The sequence below is a fragment of the Canis aureus genome, chromosome 16 (assembly GCF_053574225.1).
Source record: "Canis aureus isolate CA01 chromosome 16, VMU_Caureus_v.1.0, whole genome shotgun sequence".
In the NCBI taxonomy this organism is placed as follows: domain Eukaryota; kingdom Metazoa; phylum Chordata; class Mammalia; order Carnivora; family Canidae; genus Canis; species Canis aureus.
This window is the reverse complement of record NC_135626.1, coordinates 15,032,221-15,057,949: the sequence shown is the minus strand read 5'-3', so window position 1 is coordinate 15,057,949 and position 25,729 is coordinate 15,032,221. Positions and strand designations below refer to the sequence as shown.

General features: G+C 51.5%; 1 protein-coding gene and 1 long non-coding RNA gene across 2 annotated transcripts in view; both read right to left on the bottom strand.

Moving 5' to 3' along the window:
- Positions 1-25,729, bottom strand: part of RTN4RL1 (reticulon 4 receptor like 1) — a 70,864-nt gene that overhangs the window by 44,135 nt on the left and 1,000 nt on the right. The window lies entirely within an intron of this gene.
- LOC144285928 (uncharacterized) lies at positions 1,276-25,140 on the bottom strand. The gene is made up of 3 exons (XR_013354068.1): positions 24,990-25,140; positions 24,593-24,724; positions 1,276-3,649 (listed from the first exon to the last, which is right to left on the bottom strand). It is a non-coding gene; the product is annotated as an uncharacterized LOC144285928 (long non-coding RNA).

The window sequence follows — 25,729 nt, the reverse complement described above, 5'->3', positions numbered from 1 at the left end:
AAGCCTCTACTGTGAGCGAGCTGGATGGGGGCCGGGGCCCAAGGCATGCTGCTGGATCACAGCCTTGAGAAAGGTGCCAGGGCATCACACACTGGCTGAGGCCAGAAACTGCTGGGGGAATTTCATTTTGAGAATGAAAAGTAGTCTTGGGCAAGAGATATACTCTCTCCTTCCTCCCAGGCAGTGAATTTTTGAGACAAGAAAAAAAGAAATAGGAGGAGAAATGTCACCACACTATATTACCTAAATCTCTGCTTCTAGAGGCTTCCATGACCACTACCCATGTTCTACTAGACTGCCAATGCTGGGCATGATTTCAGAGACCAGAGAAGGTATCCATTGAGGTGGAGGCTCCAGAAGCTAGGGTATGGAAGATGTAAGTGGAAGTCAGGCTACATCTGAGCAAGGGTACCTTCCTTAGGCAGAAATCAAAGGCCACTGAGAGGCGTTTCTCAGACCTCCCCTCCTCCCACCCCTTTTAACAGCCGTGCTAGTGGTACCATTATAAATCATTAACACAGATCGCATACCAATGTGACTGTACTTAATGCCACAGAACTGAACACTTAAAAATGGCTTCAGTAGTAAGTTTTGTGTTATGTATTACAGAGTAAATAATAAAAAATAAACCTTATCATCCACTGAAATAACCAAAAACCTCATACTTTAATTTCTACAAAATGCCTGTTAGCTGGTTGTCTTCCAGCCTATGGCTGTACATACACGACGACAGACAATTCACTGCCATGCTCAGGGACTTTCATCCCTGCACGGAACCTGCTTCTCCCTCTGCCTGTGTCTCTGCCTCTCTCTCTATGTGTGTGTGGGTCTCTCATGAATAAATAAATAAAATCTTTTTAAAAAAGAAAGAAAGAAAGAAAGTTCTTCGAATAGGGATGCCTGGGTGGCTCAGCAGTTGGGCATCTGCCTTCGGTTCAGGGCATGATCCCGGAGTCCTGGGATCAAGTCCCACTTTGGGCTTCCTGCATGGAGCTTGCTTCTCCCTCTGCCTGTGTCTCTGCCACTTTCTGTGTCTCTCATGAATAAATGAATGGAAATTAAAAAAAAAAAAAAAGTTCTTTGAATAAACTGGCTAACATTGAACCAGCTAATATTAAAAAAAAAAAGTCATCATGGAGCTTTTGGATCCCACTACAGATTTTTTTTTTTTTTTTTAGATTTTATTTATTTATTTATGAGAAACATAGACATAGGCCGAGGGAGAAGCACGCTCCCCATGGGGAGCCCGATGTGGAACTCGATCCTAGGACCCCAGGATCATGACCTGAGCCAAAGGCAGATGTTCAACCACTGAGCCATCCAGGTACCTCTGCAGGTACTCTTTTGAGTGAGAATCTTTCCAGAGCTGGGCCTTCCTATCACACCATGTTCCATCCCTGCCTCCTAAAGTCTCTCTGAGATGTGCCTCCAGGAGATGAGAGGGTATCCCCACCTCATCCAGCACTCACTTTCCTTGCATGTGTGGGCTCCTGCTTCCCTATGACTGTGCCCATGGGAGCAAGGGTTTGGGTTCAAAAAGAGCCAAACTAAGTGGGATTTGGAGATCTGACTTGAGCCAATTAGTACCTTGCTCAGTGTAACCGACCGAGTCACAGATTCAATTCAACTCAGCAAACATTTATTGAGCATCTCAGCGCCAGCTGATTCCTGTCTGTTCTATAAGTGCAATGAAGCTCAGCCTTCTCTCTGGATTAGTTATTTGTATTTCAAGGCAAAAGGGTAGGTTTTAAGTACCTGTAAGAGGTGGTAATGGATGCCTTGGGGAGAGGTGGGCATGGGCTGGGGCCAGTGGAAAAGGAGCTGAGAAATGGCTAGTAAGTCAGGGTGGCAAGACCTGGCTAGAGACAGGGGAGGTGAGTAGACTGAGAAGCCAGATAAAGCCAGATTTGTTTTTTCTAAACCGCCCCCCACTTCCTGTTTAATCAAAAAGATAATGCATGCACATAGTAAAAAATTTTTTAAAAGAACACAAAAAGGTATACAATGAAAAATAAGTCTCCTTTGCTCTCCCAGACCTCCAGTCCCTGGTATCTTTCTTCAGAGGCATCCCACTGTTAACAGTTTCTTTTGTATCTCTCCAGAAAATTTCTATCACGTACGAGTGTATCTTTCTTTTTAAAACCAAATGGTAGCGCAGCATATTACCACTGCTTTTTCACTTAGCAATACAAGTTGGCATCCATCCCATATCAGTGCATACAAGGCATCCACTCCTTGGAGCAAAGAATCCCATTGTATGGGGGTGTTGTAATCTACTCAATCACTCCCCCACTGATGGACATTTAGGTTGTTTCCAGTTTCTGCTATTACAAGCAATGATAACAAGCGTGCTCCTGTATATACAGTTCTGCCTGCAGGTGCAAGGGAAGCAGTAAAATAAATTCCTGGAAGTGGAATTGCTAAACGTAGACAGCTGTTACTGGGATTGTGGCTGAGAAGTCCTGTTGGAGCTGTGTCTCCAGCAGAGGAGATGGTGTATAGTCTCAAACCACCATCCTTCTAGCCCACACAAGCCCCCAGTTCCCTTACTGACATGTGGCCAGTGCATGCAGGGAACGAGCCCGTCTGTGGGTTCAGAGAGAACCAACCTGTATAGCTGGGGACCTCGTGGGAGCTAAGAGAGAACAGATACCTCCAGTCAGGGGCTAAGAGTATGTAAATGGATCAAAGCTTAATGCTAAGGCTTTTAACACAATGCTCCATCAGCATGAGCTCTAATTGGTATTAGTATTAGTATTAGTATTAGTATTAGTATTAGTATTGTCCAGAGAAATCCCTGTCTGGTCAGTGGCCAGGAGAGCTCCCAGGGACAGTCTTTTCAATAGTCTAGTGGATTCAACAGGCCCAAACTGAGACCTGCTCAGGATTTGGGGCTGGGTGATAGCTGAGACAGGCCGTTCCCACTCATCACTGCTTGGCATCTAGAACTCTCGGTCCTTTGCCAGTACCTAATAAACACCATACTTCATGCCTTGCCATTGTCACCCACGCATCCCCTGATGCCTGCTGACGTCTGCCACCGCACACAGTCAGCATTTCGCCTTGGCACGTGGCTCCTTTATGACTTGCTTTCTTTTTTAAGTGGTGGCTGCAGCCCGAATGATGCCACTGTGACATAACGAAACCAAGTGTGTGTTACTGAGGGCAAGCAGGAGTGGAGTCAGTACAACAGAATTTACACACCCAAAAAAGAACTGGCCTTGAGTTCGGGGACAATGAAATCTGGGTTCCAAACCACAGCTCTGACACTTACAAGCTCCGTGGCCTTGGGAAGTTGTTTAACTTCCTCGAGCCTTAATTTCCCTGCCTGTGAAATGGGCCCAGTGCTTATTCTAATAGGATTGCTCCGAAGAATAAGCAAGATAATGGATTATTTATGAAATTTTTTTTTATAGACTGGCCTTTTTCCAAAGATGATTTCAAGCAGTTGAGATAATGTATGTAAAGTGTCTGGCACATAGCAGCAGCTCAATAAGGCATCAGTTCCCTTCCCCTGAGCTTCCAGCAAAGTGGTCACCTTTGGATCCAGGCCCCCATTTCAGGGTAATGCCATCATGTGAAAGAAACACTTCCAGAACTTCCTTGTGAGAAAACTGGCCAAATTCTTGAGTCCCATCTTGGTTTTAACCTTAAAAAAAAAAAAAAAAAAAAAAAAAAAAAACCCCAACAACAAAACAAACCCCATTCCGCAAATTGCTCATTCCCTTTATTCACAACACACAGCTTCAAATTACTTTTGGCCTTTTCCAAAAAATCAAACTGACCCTCAAAGGTCAAGGATTGACCACCACCGAGGCTATTAAGAGGAAAATGCTGTGAGATCTGAAGCAATTTCCCAAGAAGGCTCGTCCACTGTTTTGAGCTAGTGCAGCAGAACTGGAATAAGAGCAGGACGCCTGGGTGGCTCAGCAGTTGAGCATCTGCCTTTGGCTCAGGACATGATCCCAGAGTCCGGGATGGAGTCCTGGTCAGGCACCCTGTGAGGAGCCTGCTTTCTCCTTCTGCCTCTGTCTCTGCTTCTTTCTCTGTGTGTCTCTCATGAATAAATAAATATTTTTTTAAAAAAGAACTGGAATAAGAGCAAAGCCATCCTCACCTCCCCCCACCCCCACCCCCCACCTCCAGCTCCCTGGCTACCTTGGGACACTTGCAGTCAAAACTTCTTTGCAGGGCAGCCCCGTTGGCGCAGCGGTTTAGCGCCGCCTGCAGCCCAGGGTGTGATCCTGGAGACCCGGATCGAGTCCCAGTCAGGCTCCCTGCATGGTGCCTGCTTCTCCCTCTGCCTGTGTCTCTGCCTCTCTCTCTCTAGCTGTGTCTCTATGAATAAATAAATAAAATCTTAAAAAAACAAAAAACAAAAAACCCAAAACTTCTTTGCAGGAAAATCCAGCTCCTGCTCCCTGGTCCCACTCTGTGACTCACATGTCCCTGTCTCTGGGGTAAAAGCAGATGTTGCTGCCTCTGAGGAGTGTGTGCTGGGGCGCAGTCAGAGACACTGGGTGTGAGAATAAGGCACTGAGAGGGAAGTGTGGCAGGAGTCTGAGGGGATGAAGTGGCCTCCCCTTGATCTTTAAGGGGTACTGACGAAGGAGCCAGGGATTCTGGGCTGGAGATGGGGTGCTTCAGGGAACAGAGAACAGAAGCTCCCTTGTGCCCACACCCACTTTGTTAGGACAGACCCACAACTCTCCCAGCCAGAGACCTGCTTGACCCTTCCTGGGGCAAAAGCAGGGCAAACTGCCCATGTTCTGAATTTCCTTACCCTCGTCCCCAGAGAGTCTCAGGCCAGAAAATGCCAAAGAACCCACTGCATCCTCTCATTGTGGACCTGCTCCTCCCAAACCCACAATTTGGAAAAATCCCCCACTCCTAGCTAACCTAAAGAAGGCGGCAGGCAGTCCAGTCAGGTGAAAAGACACTAGACTCCAGAGCAGCCAGCTCCATGTGCAAATCGCTCGGATCGCACAAGTAGACTCTGCGGCCTCCCACCTCCAGGACTCCGTTTTCTTGTCTAGGAATAGGAATAATACATACTTGGGTTGGTGGGGGGCAGGTGGTAGTCAGGAAGGGGGCTTGTAAAGATTACATGAGACTATGAAGGCCTTCCATAAATGGCAGCAAACACTGGCAAGGCCCTTGGGCACAGCCCCATGCCTGAAATGTGTGGCTCCTCTGCTCTCACAGGAAGCCTGGGACCATCCCTAAGCAGACAGGGACAAAACAAGCCACTGAGGCCCACTGAGCTCTGTGAAAGGAGGCAGGGGAGGGAAGCCTCAACAAGCAGAACTGGCTGAGTGAGGACAAGACCTTTGCCCTTCCCTAGCTCACGTCCTAGTGGCTCATCCCAGAGATGAGGGGCTTGACTCTGGCTATGGATGGAAGGACGTCTGCCATAAAGCAAGTAGAGCACCCTGGTTATGCCCAGTTCTCAGCACTGAGAAAACACCCTGTATCTGTATCATCCCTATTAGATGCATTGCTGCAAGATCTACAGTCAGTTAAAGATAAACAAGTCCTTATCCTCTTGCTAATTGGTTCAAATCGATTGACCTTATAAGTGTGTCTAATGTACAACTGGTAAAAGATGGCCTGTATGCCAAGCAACCCGTGCACTTAACTAGCTGTCGCTCAAGCAACTGAACAAGGCACATTAACCCAAATTTCTTAGAACACCTTCTCCTGATAGGCTGCAGAAACAGCGTTTCCCCCATTGGGCTAAATCATTTGCTGGGTCAACAGGCCTGCTTAAAGGCATCGGATCCTATTAGTCGGATGGTGATAATACTAGTGTAGATTCCTTGAGGAGATAGAGGGAGCACCCAGCCTGTGACAAGAGTCCCTAGGCCCTGCCCTGCCCTGGTTCAGGCCATTTGGCAGGAAAAGGGACTGGGTCCCAAGTGCTGGCACAGGAGGTGCAGGAAGGCAACTTTCCTGGCATGCTCATGATCTGGCTTACATTGCCTTTTGATCTGTTTCCTCACTCAGCATTTTCCTAGGCAAGCTCAACTGTCTCATTTGAACCCATCTATAAGGCTGGGTCATCGCTGCTTCCCAGGTGGGAGCTGATGTTCAGCTTTTTGTGTTGCCAGTGTGTGGAACGGTCTGGAAACTGGTAAAGACAAAAGACCAGGAGATGGCCTAGAAGCCTTGGCCAGGGTGGGGGTGCATGGTAGCCCTCCCACCTGCCCTCACTCCCCAGTGCCACCCTATGGAGGGCCAGCTGCTGGCCAGGAGTGCCTCTCAGCCCCCAAGGGGCAGCCAGCCACCCCTAACTTTCTGCTCTACTAATAGACCTCAGCTGAGATCCTTCTGAGCTCCCCCTCCTTGGGGTTTGATCCTCACAGCTTTGCCTTATCAGCCTTGCTTTTCACAAGCACTTAAATTCATGAGAAAAGGGAAAAAGTGAAATCAGATAGAAATGCAAGTCTGTTTGCTGTTTTCTCCAATGAAATGGTTCTGGGTAAACAGCAGCCGCCTTTGATGAAATCCCAGCAGGCTTAAACAATAAAGCTGGCTACAAACTCAATCTGGCGGAGATATCAGATCTGAAATTGTTTCAAAAAACATGTCAACATTTTCTAATGCTCCTTAAAAAACTTCCAGGGTTGCCCACTGTGGAGTCTGAGTTGGGGAGATAGGATAGGGGCAACCCCTGGTCTGGGCCTCTGTTCGGTCCCATGGGACTTTCCAAGGCAGGAGCTTAGGAGCCGGCTACTGGGGGCCCCTCTCATCTGTAGAGGCCTACATGGCCACTTAATTGTCACTGCCCAAGCTGTGCAGGGCACCACTCTCTCTTCTCATACAACACGGCTCCCTCCCATCCCAAACCTGGCCAGTCTGCCTCTACCCTTAATTCCTTAGCTTCTATTCTCCATACTGCAGCCAGCGGAAGCTTTTAAAAATGTAAATCAGATCATGCCATTCCTTTGCTTAAAACCTGTAATGCCTTTGCGCACTGTGCTTAGAATACAGTCCCAACTCCTCCCATAGCCTACAAAACCCTTCGGGATATACCACTGGCTACTTCCCCACTCACGACACTCCAGCCTCTCCAGCCTCCAGCCCTAACCTGGAACACCAGTCTCTTTTCTGCCTCTGGGCCTTTGCACACCCCATAAAAACGGCCAGGGATGCTTCTGCCTCAGCGTATTGTCATGGTTCCCCTCCCTAACCACCAGAGTTAGTGTAGTTCCTCTCCCTGGCCAAACGCATTTTCACATTATAGTTTACTCTCTACACTAAGTTCAGCCACTATCTGAAACTACCTTATGTGTTTACTTATTTACTGTTTCCTCCTTCAGAATGTAATCTCTCTGCAGACCCAGCCTTGTACATCTCCTTGGGTGCAGCTTATGACTGGCACGTAGTAGGTGCTCAATAATCATCTGTTGCACGAATGAACAGCAAAGACGTGGTGACCTCTCTAGGTATCCTCCAGGGCAATGCAGCCCTGGAGGCCTGCAGCACACGCCACCGAAGTATTTTGCCAGTTTCTCTATTTGAGGCTGCCCCACTGTCACCATACCCAAGGCTCCTGCAGGCTTTGGGGCCTCCAGGCCTTGGAGGCCAGGTCTGGTCTAGGAACTGGGACGCCCCCCACTTTCACTGCTCCCTTCCCTGGGGTTGCCTCTCCCCCCAACCTCCACCGCACAACAAGCGCAAACAAGTACCCTCGGTTCTGGGTGGGCAGGGGCGGGGCGGTGGGGGAGCTGGATCCGATGCCCTCCCAAGGCCTTCTTAGGAGGGCAATGGTCTGCTTGGGTCTGGGGCCCAGGGAGGACGGTGGCCCCCCACCCCCACCCGCCCAGGACGCGATCGATCCCTGCCACTCCCGCCTCATCACTGAGAGCAGCTGCCCGGGCTCGCGGAGGAGCCAGACGGCTGCGCAGGGGGCGGGGAGGCCTCCCTGGCTGCCCGGCCCGGATTAAATATTTACTATGTTTTGTTTGGCCTTTGGGGGAGGGGCGGGGAGGGCGGTCGCATCGATCCCGAGCTGCGGGCGAGGCCGGGGCCGGCGGAGGGCGAGGGCGGCGCCCCGGGCCCGGGCCCGGGCCCCCTGAGCGCCCCCTGGTACCCGCGACCCCTCCCCTCCCCGAGGGTCTCCCCGCGGAGCCCCCCCCGGCCGCGCTGACGGATCCGGGCTACGGCCCCGGGAGCCGCCGCCCGCCCTGGGAACCGTTCCTACCTTTCGGGCGCCGAGACCCGACGGGGGCGGCGAAGACGCCCCGCGCTCGCCGCGCCCGACGGTGGTGCCCGCGGCCCCCGCGACCCACCCCGGCCCAACGCCGTGGCCAGCGCCCGGGTCCCGCTAGGCCGCGCCACCAGGGCCGTGGCTTCCAGCCCCTCGCAGCCCCCAGCGCGCTCCGCTCTCCCATTTGACGGATGGGAAGTGGAGGCCGCGAAGGCTGGATGCGGGGCCAGACCGGTCCACCCCAGAGCCTGGAGGGGGTGGACCTCCGCGGGTCGCCCGCGCTCCGCCGGCGGCTGGCGGCCCTGGGAGCAGAGGGCACCGAAGCGAGGGGCTCTGGGAGGGCTCTGAAACTGCCTGCCGGGGGTAGCCAAATAGGACCCCAAGTCTCTTTACACGGATACACGCACACCTCCTGTCACCCACTTACTATTCCACACACGGAACAGGCCCCACTGGGGGTGAAATGCAGCCTTCGCCCCACCAGAGCGGCCATGCCCTTCCAGGCCCTCCACTCAGATGTACAAGGTGACAAGGTGACACATGCTCACAGGCACACACAAAGGCATGACCGTCCTCCAACAATCCTATTACACCTATGTACACGCACCCTAAAGAGCTGCTTACATCACACTCTACATCTGCAGGGAGATTCGCGCGCCTGTCCACACCGCTCCATCTATACATAGATATGTGTACATATGCCCACATACATGCACACATCACGTAAGGAGTGACCACCCACCATCACGTGTGTGCCCACTAATGTACATACATACATATACAAAGGACTGTCCCATCCCCATACATCCATACATGCACATGTATAAGCTGGCACACACACATTTACACACAAAGAACACCCATCTCTACCTTTGTATGTATTTGCATATACAGATACACACAGAGCGAACCATGCCCTCATCCCATCCCTGCACACACATACAAATGCACCAAGGTGTCCACCCCACTCCATCTCTATACATGTGTGATAACCCCCTACACACACAACACACACACACACACACACACAAGAACACATGCATGCGCCGCTGACTACAGGCGCTGGGGAAGAGCTGCAGCCTTCAGCCCTGCTCCTATTTAAAGAGAAGCATTGCTGGAAAGGAACAAAAGCAAAGCCGGCTATAAATAGCCACCTCCCTCCCAGCTTTTCCTGCCCTCCGGCCTCAGGGCCTTGCCTCTCCTCTCCCAGCTCTGGACCACAGCAGCCAAGGCAGAGCTGTCCCCCTGGAATGGCAGTGGGACCCTAGAGGCCAAGTGGCCAAGCACTGACCCCGAAAGCAGGCTAGCAGCTCTGGGCCTGGGTGGGTGCAGGGATAGCAGGGCCCCCATCTGCAGCCAGCCCTGTGTGCAGGTGCCCAGCTCAGAGGGAGGGAGGCCCACTTGGGCCAGGGCTGCTGCCTCAGCAGAACCGAAAGGCTGATAGCTTCAGGGAAAGGAAGGCAGGTCTGCCAAGCATCAGCCACACCTGCCTGGGCACTGGCCTCCCCAGGGCTAGTTCCTGCTTTCATTCATGGGCCTAGAGTTGGGGACACTGGGTGCCAGATAGGAAGCCCCAGAGGGTAGAGGAGAGCATATTGGGGCAGGAAGTGGAGGAGGGGATACAAGTCCACTTTAAGTCCCAGTTCTGTCCCCTCCTAGTCCAGCATCCTTGAGCAAGGCTCCTAACCACACCACCCAGCCTTGGGTTCAACTCCCTCTTCACATGGTGTTGCCAACACTGCATGAAAACAGGTATGCCTGGCAGGCCCTTGGGAACTGTGGAGTACCATGGGATGGGGGAGATTACAGACTGCTCTCTGTGATTGAGAAGAGCTGGATCAAGATAACACTAATAATTTTAGTTTATTCTGTATTTACCACGTGCTAGGCACTGGGCTGGCTTACTTGATCCTCTGTTAGATAGCTAGTTTATATTTCCATTGTATAGGTTGAGAAACTGAGGTTCAGTGGCCTGTTCCAAGGTCATACAGGCTGCTGAAGGGCAAAGCCAGGTTGCAAAGCTCAGCTGGGGCTGTCTGAGACCAAAACCCTCTTTCCTCTGTCCTTGTACTCTGGGGGCCTCAGTCCTCAGGAGCCAGAGGACGGCTGGACTGGGCTGCTTCCCCCAGGCTAGCTTGGGACTGGAACTGGATAGGCTGTGGAGAGGGAGGATGGTGTGGTCCTCGCTTCGGGAGGGCCCCCCCATGCTCCACCACCCACCACTCTGCTCCCCCCTCCCTAGCTCCCTAGAGGGGCCTGACTCCGCCAACCCCAGGGAAGGGTAAGGGAGGGGGTAGGGGAGAGCTCAGGCAGACCTACTTTCAAGGCTTTAATCCTTTTTGCTTAAAGGATTTTTTTTTTGCTTGGGGAAGACTTGGTCTGATCAGAGGAGAGACGCAGGGAGCTGACAAGCTGCAGAGGATGGGGGGTGGTGAGGAGAAAGAAATACATATTTATTACCCTCAATTATTAAAAAATAGATAGTACCAGATTTTAGGTCCTGGCAGACACTGCGGCGGCCTTTGCGCAGTGTCTCTCTCTCTTTCTCTCTTTTTTTTTTTGTTAATTCTGTTGAGATTGTAATGTGGCTAGCCCGTTAGGAAAACTACCCTGGCTAGTTTCCAGCAGGTGGAGGAAGGCTGGGGTACTGGACAGGTGAGCAGGACCTCCTATTGAAGGTACAGGGAAGGGCCCACACCTTATCTCTGAGAAGGGCAGGGGGTGGGTGGCAGGGGTGTGGGGCCCTGGCCAGCAGGGATCCTCAGATCTTTCTCTCCCTCCATGGGTCTCTCAAGGATCCTGCTCTTTTCAAGGAAGTGGCCAGAGAGAGAAATCCTTTCTGGATTCCTCCCTAGGGAAGGTGACATAGCTTGCCCTGAAGCTTCTGAGGGCTCCACCCAGGGCCGGCTCCCCAGATACACCCTTCTCCTCCCAAGACTGTTAGCCTGTTGAAAAGAGGGTAGGATGTCAGCCTAGTGCAAAGACACTGAGGCATCCCACAGTCCCAAGACCCCCTGCGGCCTGATACACCCCCAGCCTCCCCTACAAGAGGGCAAGGTAGGGCCTAGAACAAAGGAGAGGGGGGTCTACAATGTAGAAAAAAGGCAGAGGAGGCAAAGCCACTGAGGAGAGGACTATGGCGCTCATTTTGGTTCTCAAAGTCCCCTTGGCACACAGTTGTTGAGTAATGGGCATGCGTGATGAAGACAGGGCAGTGGCAGTGGCTCACTGAGGCCTTGCTCCATGCCAGGAAGGTACTACATATCCATGTTGTCAACAATTCTCAGAACCCCTTTAAAAAAAAAAGAATTCTCAGAACCCCAAGAGGCAGGTGGCATTAGCCCCATAGTTCAGACGATGAAACTGAGGCCCAGAGAATTAAAGGCACTTGCTCAAGGTCAGGCAGCTGGAAAGTGGCAGAGCAGGTCCCTGGTTCCCGCCTATCCTGTTCCACAGCCCTTGCTCTCACCTGCTGCAGATACAGAGGGAAAACCTGAGAAAACCAGAAATAAGTTGGAGAGGAACCAGGCAAAAAGCAGTGACTATTTCACAGGTCAAGAGACCAAGGCTCTGGGCTGGGGTTGGGCTTCCCTTTCTGACTGAGGAGACCTTGTTTTGAAGAGAAGGCAGAGGTAAGCTGAGTAGAGGTCAGGGCCTAGGTGATGGGTTGCTGGGTGATGGACTGGATTTCTGGGGTAGCCCCCAACCTCATCTCCTCTTTCTAAGCCAATGAAAACCACTTGGGAATGCTTTCCATTGTTCCCCAGCTTCGCCTTAGGGGACTTCTCCCTGACCTGGGGCAGAGGGAGCAGGGAGTTCAGGACAGAATCAGTCTTCTCCAGATGGGGTGGCCCCCTCTGCCCAAAGTGACCCATGTCGACCTGACCACTCAGACTCAGCCCTGGTCACAAAGAGGCAAAACTTCTCAGGGTAGTCAGGCTTGGCCTGCAGGAAGGATGACATAGAAAGTTCTCGCTATTACTGCTAACATTGAGGGCAGCATTGGCAGAGTTCCTGTTGCAGTCAAGCACCAAGAATTTTATCAGGATCGTCTTGTTTAATCTTGACGACCATACAAGTCAGGTATTCTTATCAATGGCCTCATTTTACAAATAGAAAAACTTAAGTTCAGAGAAATCAGATCATTCCCCGGACTTGAACCTGGGTCTGGCCAGATCCTGTGTGCTTAAGCTACCCACCTGGAGGGCTTGTCCACTGACCCCTGGAATGATCTCTCCTTACCAGCCTCCACTTAGCAAGGATAGCCACCAGCACTGTGTGCCCCGCTGCGTTAGAGGTACAGGAAAAGTCTGGGATGGGGTCCTGGACAAATAGGGGCATGTTACCAATGCTACCTGCCAGCAATGCAGCATGCCTGGGGCAATCTAGAGCACACATTACTCCTAATGCTGTGTGATGTTGGGCAAGCCACAGCAGTTCTCTGCACTTCGGTTTTCTCAGCTGAGCTATAAGGTCCCCTCTAGCACCAAATATAAAAAGCCTACAAAACTGTCAAAATCACACAAATCCCCTGGTCCAAACCAGACGCAAGGGGTATGCTCTTCCTCATATTCCATCCTCAGGAGTTTTGGGTGCCACCCTCACCCCAAGGGATTATAACGCCTCTGTATATCTTTCCTTTTGGTTCACCCACAGCCTGCTTCACTGGAGACCTAGGCCACACTCACGGCCCCAATGCACGCATACACTCGCATGTGTGCACACGTAAACACGGACCTGCCTCCTCTCCAAATCACCAGAATCATCAGGTCTAGCTGGCTGCTACTGGGTAGTATCAAGCCCGCCCACCTAAGGGGTGTCACTGACATACCATGATGGCCTCCACACACCTGGCTCCCTGTGTAGACCTTGACATCTCACACTTTTTTCCTTCTCCTACTCAGAAGCCCACACAGCAAATGGGTGTGTGGCACAGGTGTTAGCTAACACCTCTAACAGCAAAAATCTGGGAAGAGCCTCTGTGCACAATCTGAAAGGACAGGTAGTCATTGGATGGAACATTTTGTAGCCATTGTAGCCATTTCTATAGGTTTAGAATTACCAACTTAGAGGGGCACCTGGCTGCGATTCTTGATCTTGGGTTTGTGAGTTTGAGCTCCATGTTGGGTGTAGAGATTAAATAAATAAAACTTAAAAAAAAAATTATCCACCTAGAAATTACTTAACCTAGTGTTTGAGATATACTATAGTATACTATAGTTTCAACAAGACAGGGTACATTTTTATGAACACAGGAAAGCACACAGGATACCCCAAATGCACCAATCCCAAGTGTGGGATTAGCTTTCCCACACTTCACTCTTTGGGTTGTAGGATTATTGTGATTTTCTTCTTCTGGCCAATCCAATGTTTTCTGTCATGTGTATGCATTACTAGGGAAGTTCAAAAATTTTACTCAGTGTCTGATGAGTAAACCAACCCTCCTCCTCCTGGGAACTTAGGGCTCTGAAGCAATTGGGCTCCCCTCAATCTGCTCTACTGATACACTGCCCCAGGCCAGGAACAGCCAACATGGCCTGTATACAGTCATCAGCTTGCTCTCCAACCTTTCCACTCTGCCTGTCCCTTCCAGGCCCTCCTCCACCCACAATGCCTTTGAGCAGGGACCTCCCCTCCTGCCACCTGCGCCATAGGCCCGAAAACACCTTACCCGAAAATCACCCTACCCTAGACTTCATTTCTCCTGGTGTGTGGCTTCTTTCATCAAATGGTAAATTTCCGGGATGGGGATGGATCCTCAGCCTACCACTCACTCCCCATAGTGCCTGGTCCAGAGTGAGAGTTTGATTATTTAGGAAACAACTACAAGGGAGCACAGGGGCTCAAGCCTGGTCAGAGATGATGGCCTAACTGGGGAGAAAAGGCTGATGTATAAATGAAAAAGACAGAACTAAGTTCTGTGTTTCATGCTCAGGGTAAAAGGGAAGGGCTTATGGGAACTGATCTGTGACCTTGTTTTCAGTCTGGGCCATGTTAACAGCTGAGTCAGAAGTATCTGACTTTAATGGGAAAGGGGATCCCTAGACCTACCACTCCCCCTCCTGCCATACTGTTGCTTTGGTTTATACTTTGGCTCCTCCCCCTAGTCAAGTGGCTGATGAACTTGGGACTGACACCAAGTTCTAGTCCTCTCTCCAAAGGAACCTGACGCTACTTCATGGGCTAGACCTCAGAATGCCAGCCCTGTCTATAGCCCCAGAGGCAGCCAGGTATTGTATCAAGAACACTACCACCTCAGGGCATTTGCACTTGTTATTCCCTCTGCCTGGAGAGCTCTTCCCAAGCAAAAGCAGGTCAGATAGCTGCAGAGAGCCCTCTTTCCCTTTACCTAGGCCTCTGTTCAAACGTCACCTTAACAGAAAGCCTTCCCAATCTTTCTAAAATAACACCTCTCTAGTCACCCTCTGTTCCTTAATTAACCCTCTAACAGGCTTTTCCTTTAAGCACCTATCCCTACCCGACAGAATCCAGTTAATAGTTCATGGTCTATTTCCCCCCACTAGAATGCCAGCTCCATAAGAACAGGGGACTTGGTTTTTATTCATTGCTTCATCCTTAGTGCCACGCCAGCAGTAGGCAGGCACTCGATAGTTGTTAAATGTTTGTCAAATGGAGAGACACCTCCCATCCTCCTCTTGGCTGACAGAATAAAAGGCAGCCAGCTCATCTATGGATAGACAATTCATAGGTGGCTGTGATCTACAACATAGAAAAACATGGCTGGCTCGCCTGAGGTCTTCCTTCTGGAAAATAAGGCTGGGATACAAAGAATGTAAGGCAATTAGCAGTGGAGGAGGTGAAAAGCCACCTTGAAGAGCAAGCAGCTCCGAGTGACCATAGTGGTACAAGGTGACAAGTCATGGACAGTGGGGCAGAAGCAGGGGCCGCTGGGTCGGGTGGAAGGAGAGGTGCCACAGAAACATGGCTACTTCCTAGAGCTGCTCCCTTTCCTGGAAGGCTTCTGGAGGCCCAGTCACTCATCTCTCAATAATCCCCCATTTCCAAGGAGCTACCCAGAATCCCTGCAATCAGATTTGTCCATTGAGGGCAGAAATAGCAGCTCACAAGGAGTGGCCGGCCAATTACAGGAAGATGAGAGCCACACCTACCTCCAGGGAGCCCCAGGGCCAACTGCCCTCCCACAGTTTGGAGGCACAATGTCCCCCTTGGCTGGTGCGTTCTCCTAAGTGTGGTCCTGTGAACTACTCTGGCCTCTCTCCCTCTGCTCAGAGATTCTGTTTCAACTGCAGGCTTGGGGCCTGGGCAACAACCCAGGAGCCCACCCACCCTCCCTGAAAGGAAAAGAAGCAGTTTGAAGTAACAAGTCATTTTCATGGACTGGAGAGAAGACAAAACAGATAGTCTCCTCACCCCAGGACCACTTGAGCTTGGCTGATCTCCTCATGTTCAGGCCAGTCTCAGACAAACATTTCAGATCTCTGAAGCCCAGAGTGCCCACAAGAGGTTTTTATTTGCCACATAATCAATAGTGCAAAGTTTGTCCCATAAAAATCTGCCAAGGACACCTTAAACTTTTCAGAGTAAGAGTGCTATTTCTTTGCCCAACACAGCTCTCGTCCTGCTAGACATCCTCTGTGGTCCAGCTGGCCCGTCTTTCTGTGCCTCCTGGCTTCCTGGGTCCACAGAGGCACAGAGCTGGGTTACGGTGAGGCAGCAGCAGCCCTCGGCCCTGGATGAGCCACGTAGCCTCTCTGAACCTCAGTGTCCTCATCTGTAACTTGGGCCAATAAGACCGGACTTTTCTGGAATATCTGTGTGGCTCAGCGGTTGAGCATCTGCCTTTGTTCAGGGTGTGATCCCGCCTGGAGTCCTGGGATGGGGTACCACATCAGGTTCCCCATGGGAAGCCTGCTTCTCCCTCTGCCTGTGTCTTTGCCTCTCTCTGTGTCTCTCATGAATAAATAAATTGAATCTTTAAAAAAAAAAAAAAAAAGACTGGCCTTTTCTGCCTTTAATGAAGCACTGCATGGGAAAGCTGTAAGACTCGGAAAAAAAAATATATATGTTCTCTTGGTTCCTAGTACTAAAGCCCCAGCCCCAGAGGCAGCCAGGTAGTGTATTGAGAATGCTCCTGCCAAAGGCTGCTGCCTCAGGGCCTTTGCACTTGTTCCCAGGGCCTGCAGAGCTCTTCCCAAGTAGAAGCAGCTCAACAGCTACAAGAGATCTCTTTGTACTTTACTTAGCCTCTGTTCTTTTCTTCTTCTTTCTTTCCTTTTTTTTAAAGCCCTAAGCTATCATGGTTTGATTTTTCTTATGCAAAACAATTCAATTAAAGAAAATGGTGGGGGAGGGGCAGAGGGAGAGAATCCTAAGCAGACTCCGTCCTGAGAATGGAGTCTGACATAGGCTCCATCTCATGACCCTGAAATCATGACCTGAGTAGAAACCAAGAGTCAGACACTCAACCAACAACCACACAGGCGCCCCACAGAACTATTTAAAAATGAGGTTTTGGTACTACGTTTTTTGGGTTCCAAAACTAGTGATTGTGATTGTGTATGATCATTGAGTCAGCATTTCTAATTAATTCATAAAGACATGACATTATTGATTCAACACTACCCAATGTCACTACGTGCTATATCTTATTTTGTGCAGGATGCTTTTTTGATTGGGTCCTGGTAGTTAATTTGTTGTTGTTGTTGTTGTTGTTGTTTAAAGATTAATTTATTTATTCATGAGAGACACAGAGAGACAGAGATACAGGCAGAGGGAGAAGCAGGCTCCCCGCAGAGAGCCTGATATGGGACTCGATCCTGGAATCTGGGATCATGCGCTGAGCCAAAGTCAGACGCTCAACCACTGAGCCACCCAGGTGTCCCCTGGTAGTTAATTTGATGAGTACATAGTACTCAGAGAATCTGGGCAGGGAAACCGGAAGAGATCCTGTCATTGGCCCCCACCTCCACCCCACCCTCAGGATGAGGGGAGGGAGCTCTTTTGAACCTGGAGCTCCTCCACTGGCAGGAAATGTGTAGCAGATGCTGTGGAGGCCTGCCTATCCCTTGCTTTCACCATTTTAGCACACACCAGCCTGACTTCCAACTGGCAGAACCTGCATTTCTTTGCCTGAGGGCTTTTTCTAGCAGTGGAGCTGGCTTTGCTCACCCACAGAGCAGGCCAAAAGTGGGAGGGGGGGGAATTAATCCCTACACCAGGAACAACACTCAGCCAATGATGGATAGGAGCTGTGTATAAATACCCCTGCTCCCTCCCTTCAGGGAGATAACTTAGAGGTACATGTCCTAAACTGTACCCCCAAGTTCCCTAGGGGGGATTAAGTTCTGTTGCCCACAGTGTTCATTTGCTCAACCACGGGCCCCTTATTGGCTTCTTTCCTTCTCTGTCTCACTTCCCGACTCACCTACTGGCATTTTCTAGGATGCCTCCCAAATATACGCTTGAATCCTTATTTCAGGCTGCACTTCTGAGAAAATCTTTGGAGGATGATGGAGGGGCAGGAGAACTCATGGCAATTCACCATTGGTTTAGCCCCACTGGAAGCAAGAGGGTGGGGGAGCTCATTCTTGATGTTGGACAGGCCAACCTCCTGGGACAGAGAGCAGATCTGGAGGGATAGGGGGCAGACAGTAACCAGTCTCCTCCTGGAACCTACCTTCCAGTGTGGAGGGTAGAGGATATAAAAGTAATTGCAATAACATAGGCTGAATACAGACCGGGAAGCCACAGGATATTATGGGACATCCAGCTGGGAAGTCGGGACCACCCCTTGAAGAAAAAGAAATCTCCACAGGTGTTTTAAGCAGGGGAAGGGATGAGAGCAGGTGGCATTGTAGAATATAGCCACAGAGCAAAACCTGGATTGAGTGAAGGCAATAGCGGTGGCAGGTTGCTGCCCATAAGGTCAGGGAGAAGGCAGTCGGGCTAGGGTGGAGGCAGGGAGGGGAAAGGGCGGCACTCTGAGATGGAATAACGGGGAGGGGTGGGGTGAGAGGGTTCATGATGGATACAGTTCTTGAGGAGAGGGGGCCTGGGAGGTTGATGGTACCAGACATCATGATGGGGGGAAATGGGGAAGGAGTTTCAGACCCCTCCCCAGAGGTGAGCAAAGGGTGAGACAGCAGCACCCAGGGCGATGCCTGTGGAGGTGCCATGTTTGAGGATGGCAAGAAGTGCTGGAGCTGGCAAAGAAGGCTGCGATGGAGCAGCCTGCACTGTGGGCAAGCAAATTAGGAGAAAGACCAGGGGAGCTGCCATCAGGGAAGCCAAGGGGAAACTACGGCCAACAGTCAAATGCCACCAGAAGGTCAGATGAGGAAGACGGGTGGTAGGGTCAGTGTCAAGCCTGAGCGGTGACAGTCGAGTGACAGAGGACACAGCCTGAAGTCTGGGTTGAGAAGTGAGGTGGGAGGTGAGGGCTAGGAGATGCCAAGTGTAGACAGCTCCCCTCAGAGAGCTAGGTGGTCACAAGGGGTCCAAAAGGAGCTGTGGGAGACTCCTCAGTCTCTACATTGGAGGGGCTGTCAGGGTGTCAGTGAGGTCAGGGTTAGAGGCCCCTCTCCTCCGCTCTGACCAGGGCCACTGACGCTATCTTTTTTATATTCTGGGCTCTGACAGTGGGTATTATTTGAAAAAAACCTGTTCTATTTCTGAAAAACATTTCAAAAGCAATCAACCTAGTCATATTACCGATGGAGAAACTGAGGTCTGGAGAGGAGGAGGGAACATACCCCAGAGTCAGCCACAGGGATGGAACCTAACACAGGCCTGGGACTCCAACTTTGGTATTTTTTCTGCAACCCCATGGCCCCTAGGAAGAAAAAGCCATGGCCAAGCCAGAGCCAGGGTCACACAGAGCCACGGTTAGAGGCAGAGCCTGGTGGCCAGTGAAAACAGAGACAGACAGGAGAGTAAACACAAAAGGGTGTGCTGCAGGCAGCTCATGCCAAGGAGGTGGCCCGCAGTGCAGAACAGCGCCGCCTTCCCCCACGTAGGGCCTGCCCGGGCTGCCCAGCACTGGCCATGGAGTGACCTGGAGGGCCCTACTGCCCCCTAGGCCGGCTGGCCCACTGCTCGGCACGCTCCTTCCTTCTCCCTGCCCGCTCAGGCAAGCCCATGAATAGAACATGAAAGGCAAAATCTTCTAAAAGAAAAAGCAGCTCCCTGGTAGGAGTCGCCCCACTAAATGTCAAATACAGAACAAGGCTTTCTGCCTTGTGTGCTTCTCACTAATGGAGGCACCTTAGCCTCCATATCCCCATCATCCAATTTCCCTATAAATAAATCATTGTAAGAAAAATGCCAATTTTCCCCCTAGGGCCTCATGAATCTCTCTATATAACCATATGTAAAGGCCCCCTTCACTATGGGTTGGCACAGATGCCCAGAGAGAGATGGCAAACTCTGCTTGGGCAATTTTAGAGGCAGAAACCAACCCTCACACCACCTCAGTGGGCTGAGAGTTGGGAGCCCAGCTTTTCTCCTGACTTGGGAAGACTTCGGCGCAATTTCCTGTACACCCACCCTGACTACACTGCCATGGCCCTCTGGTATCAGCCCAGGAAGCTGCCAAGAGGCCCATCTCCAGGGTCTGCTGTGGCCTGTCCCCGAGAAGACATACAGTGTGCCCCACCCCACTGGGGAGCCACACGCCAGCTCCCCAAGCTCAGTTCCCGCCATGTGGTGCAGAGCCCTGGCCAGCTCACTCCTGGAGGCCCTCCACGGACTAGCTCGTCAGCCCAATGATGGCACCAATGCCGTGCTAGAGGTGCCCACGCGAGCTCCAGGACCCGTGGGTTGGGTGCATGCACCAAGATTCTCTGCCTCAACTCATCATCTTTCTTTTCCAAACCACAGGGGAAACTAGCCTCTGGAATTCAACCATGGCTGGAAAAGGGGCAAGGAGAAGTCCGCTCTGGACAGTTCTGAGCTCTGCAGTTACATTCCAGCTAACAGACTAGGGCCGGGCCCTAGGAACACCATCCCAGGAGTGAAGGAGAACTCCAGAAGTGGGGGGGGGGGGAGGGGGCAGCCTGTCAGCTACCATCCCCATGGGCCATATCCTGGGGCTGTTGCTTCCCATACAAGCACCAGCCAGTCTGAGTGTGGCTGTGTTAACAAGTCCACCAGGTTAGCCAGGAAGAGCAACACATGGGGAAGGCCCAGCTCCCAAATAAATGGTGTTCCAGCCTTTCTCAAGGGCATGAAAGCAGGCAGGACGGTACTGGCCCACTATGCCATCTCTATAATGAAGACACTGCAGCAGGAAGCGGGAGGGAGTGGGTGAGGGTGTGACTGCCCAGACACAAAGAAGGGTAGGGAAAAAGAGGACAGGTGAGACCCTGGCTCAGTCCTGGGGCCCCAGATCCCAGCCAGAGACACTCCTGGAGGTACACCAGAAGGGGAGCACATGGGAACTACCAGGGAGTTCTGTAACAAGATACACAAATGATTCATCAGTGCCCAGCACCCTGCAAAACAAATGTCATGTAAATTCAAGGCAGATGGGCATGTGAGATAATGGAGCTTAGGGGTTAAGAGATCAAGGGAAAGAGCATGGTGGCAAATGGATCTGGTATTGCATTGTGACTCAACAATGTGCCAGCTGAGTGACCCAGGGCAAGGCACTTCATTTGTCTGTGCCTCAGTTTCCATATCTGTAGAGCAGGGACCAGTACAGACTGACCTCAGAGGGTGATTGTGGAGATTACATGGCATAAAGCATGGAGTACACTTAACTTGGCCCATCAGTAATTAATTATAAGCAGTTACTGCCAGTGCATGGACAGGGACTGGCACAAGTGGATCCTTGCTACCCCTGTCTCCAGCTAGCATGTATACCTCCTCCTGGAGGGGCCAACCAGGCATGCTCTGAGACCCAAGATGGTTCAGCTTTGCCCTAGTGATGGACACCAAGTCATTGTGCCTCCTCTCCCCAGTTCAAAGGCATCCAAGGAGGTCCCTGCTCTGGGCCCCCTCATCTAGGAGCTCATGTCTCCCTAGGTTTTGTCCCAGGCCTTGAGGAAGCTCTCACCCCAAAGTCTCTACCCCACTCCTCTTTCTGACTCACTTCTACTCAGGGTGGCCTGGCCAGCGCACCCCGAGAAAGGGCTGCTTCCGGCATTCTGCGCGGAGGTCCTGCCTTCTGCTGTCCCTGGAGGCTCTGTTCCCGTTTCGCCAGCTATTTTGCTTCCTTGGCCATCTGTTCCCTCCCTGTCATCTCCTCTCTGCTTTAACCTTAACCACTACTTTGCTGCAGATGGTACCAAACAGATCTGTTCTTGACATCCTTCACGATGCCTGCCCCCTCCTTCTCATCTCCAGCAAGTGAACTTCTCTGTCCTTTTTCAGGCTGTGATTCCAAAGTTTGGAGCTGGATTCACCCCACAAACCTCAGTCCTCAGTTTCATTTGCTGTCAACTCTGCCACACAGGTCAGAGGACAGACACCCCCCTTTCCCCTGTCTTTTCCTCTTCCTAATGAGACTTCCCCTATTCAAACTTGGCCAAGAACCTCTCCTGGCATCAAGTCCACTGTCTGCTCTAGCTATCTACTTGGTGTTCACAAATAGTGCCCTTGAACCCTCCAGAGGGCTCAGGATCAGTGGCCTGAGACAGAGATTAGAAACTCCAGGATACCTTCCTGAGGTGCAGGAGCCAGTGTGCCCATGCTGGGAGTTTGCATCCTGAACAGTTTCTCTGTAGAAAATGGGCCTAGGTGGTGCAACGAGGACTTGGTCGTGCATTTGCATGACAGGAATTGAACCAAAACACATTTGCTATGTGATCTGAGTTCACGAGGGAAACGGTGCACAGCTCTCCTTGCTTTTCTTCTGGCTACTGGTGAGAAAATGCAGGCACGAGCTTTATTTAGCCACTCACTTTGCCTCTCTTCTTCTATTCGTATGTCTTGGGCTTCCCCTAAAATTTCTCCTTTTGGCTTCTCTTTTCTGGCATAAGGACCAGGAGCTTTGAGGAAAGAAGCATCCCAGAGGCTCCCAATGAAAGAAACCATTTCAGTGACACTGGTTCCAACAGGCTGCATTCCCTGGGTGGGATACAGTGAGGCTAGGAAGACTCATTTCGTTTCTGCACCAGGATTTGGGATAAAAAAGCCTCACAACTCAACCCTTCCGAGCAAGGCTCTTAGATTTCCCCTTTACACACCTCCTCTGCAGCAGAAAGAAGAGTGTCTTGGCTATCCATGGAATACTCCTCCCTTCTCTTCTCTTGCTAGAGCTAAAGAGGACCATGAGGCACGTACCTCCAAGAAAGGGAGCCTACTGACACTGGGCCACCTGGATACTCTCAGGTCACCTAGGGAACCTCTGAATTCAAATCAACCAAGCACTGACAACCCCACGGTCCCTTCCTCCCTCTGCCTCCCCTTCTTCACACAAAGGAGACCCAATCCAGCCACCAGGCCAGCCCATCTGCCTATGGAAACCAAAAGAACAAAATGATTCTTACTGGATTGCAGGCCTTAATCTAGCTCTTGCTGAATTATTCAAAGATGGCATTAACTTATAAATGAGTGTGTTTGACTGATTTTGTGGTTGATATACAGATAAATTCTAATGAAAGACAGCTACAAGATTTTAAATTATTAATTAGACTGCCACTTAACAAAGCCTATTTGGCACTCTATTTCCTTGCTTAACAAGACAAAAACTTTAAGGATAGGTTCTGTATTAGCCCAGAGGCTGTTGATTTGCATTCTGTTTTTATAGCTCTAAAAATGAAAACCATAGATCCTGACCTTAAGCAGGCCACTTCTGGCAATGCAAAACCCCCAACAAGCTGTCCTTTCTTCCTGGATGGTGCTAGGTGGCTCTGGGCCTGGCTTGCCCTGTCTGCCTCTCATTTCTGACCAGAGGCTTGCTTTTTTATATCCCTGGTTCTGCCAGGGTAGGCCAGGAGATAGAAAAGAGGGCAGACAGCTGCTGAAGCCTTCAACTACCAGCACTGGCAGCAGCAGGATCCACTGACAACTCAGGCTGTTCTGGTTCACAGAGGTGTGGCTGTGGCCACTAGAATCCTTTCACTAAGAGAAACAAGGTAGCACCCTCAATTCCTAAAATGTCCTGCCAGGAGAAAGCACCCAGCTTGCTATAATAAGACAACCAGAAATCAGAGCAATGACCCTTATGATCCAATGCCTATACCCGCCTTCTTCCTCTGGGGCTTCAGACTACTGAGCCTCCTAACTCTGCAAAGTACTACTCCATCATCAAGACCATGAGCCTAACCCTTTTACAGAAAAGTAAGAGGGTTTTTCTCTTCCATCCTACCCTCAGAATCTAGGGATGGTTGCTCTTTGCTTTTTTATTATTTTTTTTAAAGATTTTATTTATTTATTCATAGAGACACACAGTGGGGGGTGGGGGCAGGGAGAGGCAGAGGGAGAAGCAGGCCCCATGCAGGGAGCCCGTTGTGGGACTCCATCCTGGGTCTCCAGGATCACACCCCAGGCTGTAGGCGGCGCCAAACCGCTGCACCATGGGGGCTGCCCGCTCTTTGCTTTTTTAAATCCCTTTCCAAATAGAGATTATGAAACTCCCTCAGGTCCAGGACCCTACGCAGGGCTCTGCAGCTGATAGGCAGGGAAACTGCAACAACTGTCTGAACTTACCCTATCACATTTTTGCTTGGAGCTTTGGGGAATAATTCAAGCAACAGAAACTTCAATGGCCACCTCCCTTGGCATTAGCCTCAGGCATACCTTTGGCTTTGAGCACACACCTAGAATCCATCCACACAGAGAATCCCAGTGTCCTGTATATGTGTATCAAAGAAACAAGTCCTAGGGATCAGGACCAGGGGCTGAGAGAGAAGACTGCCCAGCAAAAGACCAAAATAATAGTCCTTTGCCCACACAATGTACCAGCATCAGGCTGCAGGGCCACTGGAGCTGAGCCTCGCCCAGCAAATGGGCTTTTTTGCTCTGTTTTCCTCAAGCCATCCAGGTGGAAACCTCTTTGATGGTAGAACTGGTCTCACCAACCAAGCCATGCAGGAAGGGAAAAATAGCCTAAGTGGTGAATACATGACTGCCAAGCGTCCAGTGACCACCTCTGAAACAGAGCAACTGAGCCTTCTCCACCTGGAGAGGCCCCCAGAATGCACTGGGCTCATCCTGGGTTGGGTCTCTGGTAGCAAGGATGGGGGAGAAAGGCTCCTGGAGGCTGCTCAAGCCACCCTGGGTACCTAAGCCAAGTAAATAAAGTACACGGGCTGCGTTGTGGTTCATTTTTAACTATAAACTGCCCAAAAAGACCAAAAAGAAAATGAGATGTCAGTTCCCCTCTATTATCTCCACCACAGACCCAGTAACCCCAACATGGTGGTCTCTTAAAACTGCCTAGGAAACCTTACTCACCAGGGCAAGTGTACACACTCCAGGTCCAAACTTCTCAGGCCTGGACCTCTACTCGGTTCTGTAAAAATTCACCCTCTGTGTGCAGAAACTGACCAGCACCGCTAGCTGCTGAAACGACTTTAAAGTCCCTTTCTGCAGGGAAAAGGAACTCGAGTGTATCAGTGAAGAGGTTTCTCTGACCGGCCGCAGAGACTTTCCCACACACAGAAAGAGGCAGTGAGCGTTTCCCCCGCACTGCCCCAACCCACGAGGAAGACACAAGTCACACACAAGTTTGTGACTATTGACACGATGGGGCAACCGAGGCTTCCCGGTAGCAGGCCTGAGCATGCCAGGACCACCACATAGCCCTTACTGCGTCCAGTGAAGGTGTGGTTTCTTCACCCACCCGTCCCACCTGCTTGTGGGGTCTCTTCCACAACCCCCACAGCTGCTCCGCCCCGCCTATCTTGGGGCTACAGGGACTCCGCTTCCCATTCCTCCGCCATCTCCCCCTGCCCGTTTTCTCCTTCCCCATCCTACTGTGAGGTCAGAATCCTGTGCTTACGACACCTCGGTCTGTTGCCATGGAAACAGGGGCGGATTAAGGCAGGAGCGCGGAGCGCAGGGATCAGGCCCCTCAACTACCTGAGCTCCCGCCTCTGCCAGCTCCCGTAGGGCCCGGGCAGCCAGACGCTGCCGCCGCGGCTCGCCGTCCACCCGGCCCGGCCCAGAGACGACAGGGTCCCGACGAGCGCCGCAGCTCGCCCAGACCTGGGAGGGGCGGGAGGCAGACGCAGAGGCCGGGGCAGCGGGAGACCGGGCTTGCGGGCTCACGGCGTGGTCACCTGCCCTCCCTGGGCCCTGGGGACAGCTCCCCGCGCGGCAGCCACGTGGGGGCGCGGCGGGACTTCCCCAGCACCCGCGCCAACTTTGCAACGCTCTTCAGTGAGCCGGGCTGCGGCGGGGAGCCGGGGTTGAGGTTAGGTTGTCGCGGGGCCAGCTCTCTCCAAGTTGAGCCTGGCACCTGCCCGGCACACAGCCGGCACGGCCCCCACCTTCCCATCTCTGCTTCAGGCATAAGGAAAGTTTGAAGAGCCGGACATCAGGCGCTAGCCACCTCCCCTGGGCTGCTGCGTGCCCAGAGCCCGTCCCTGA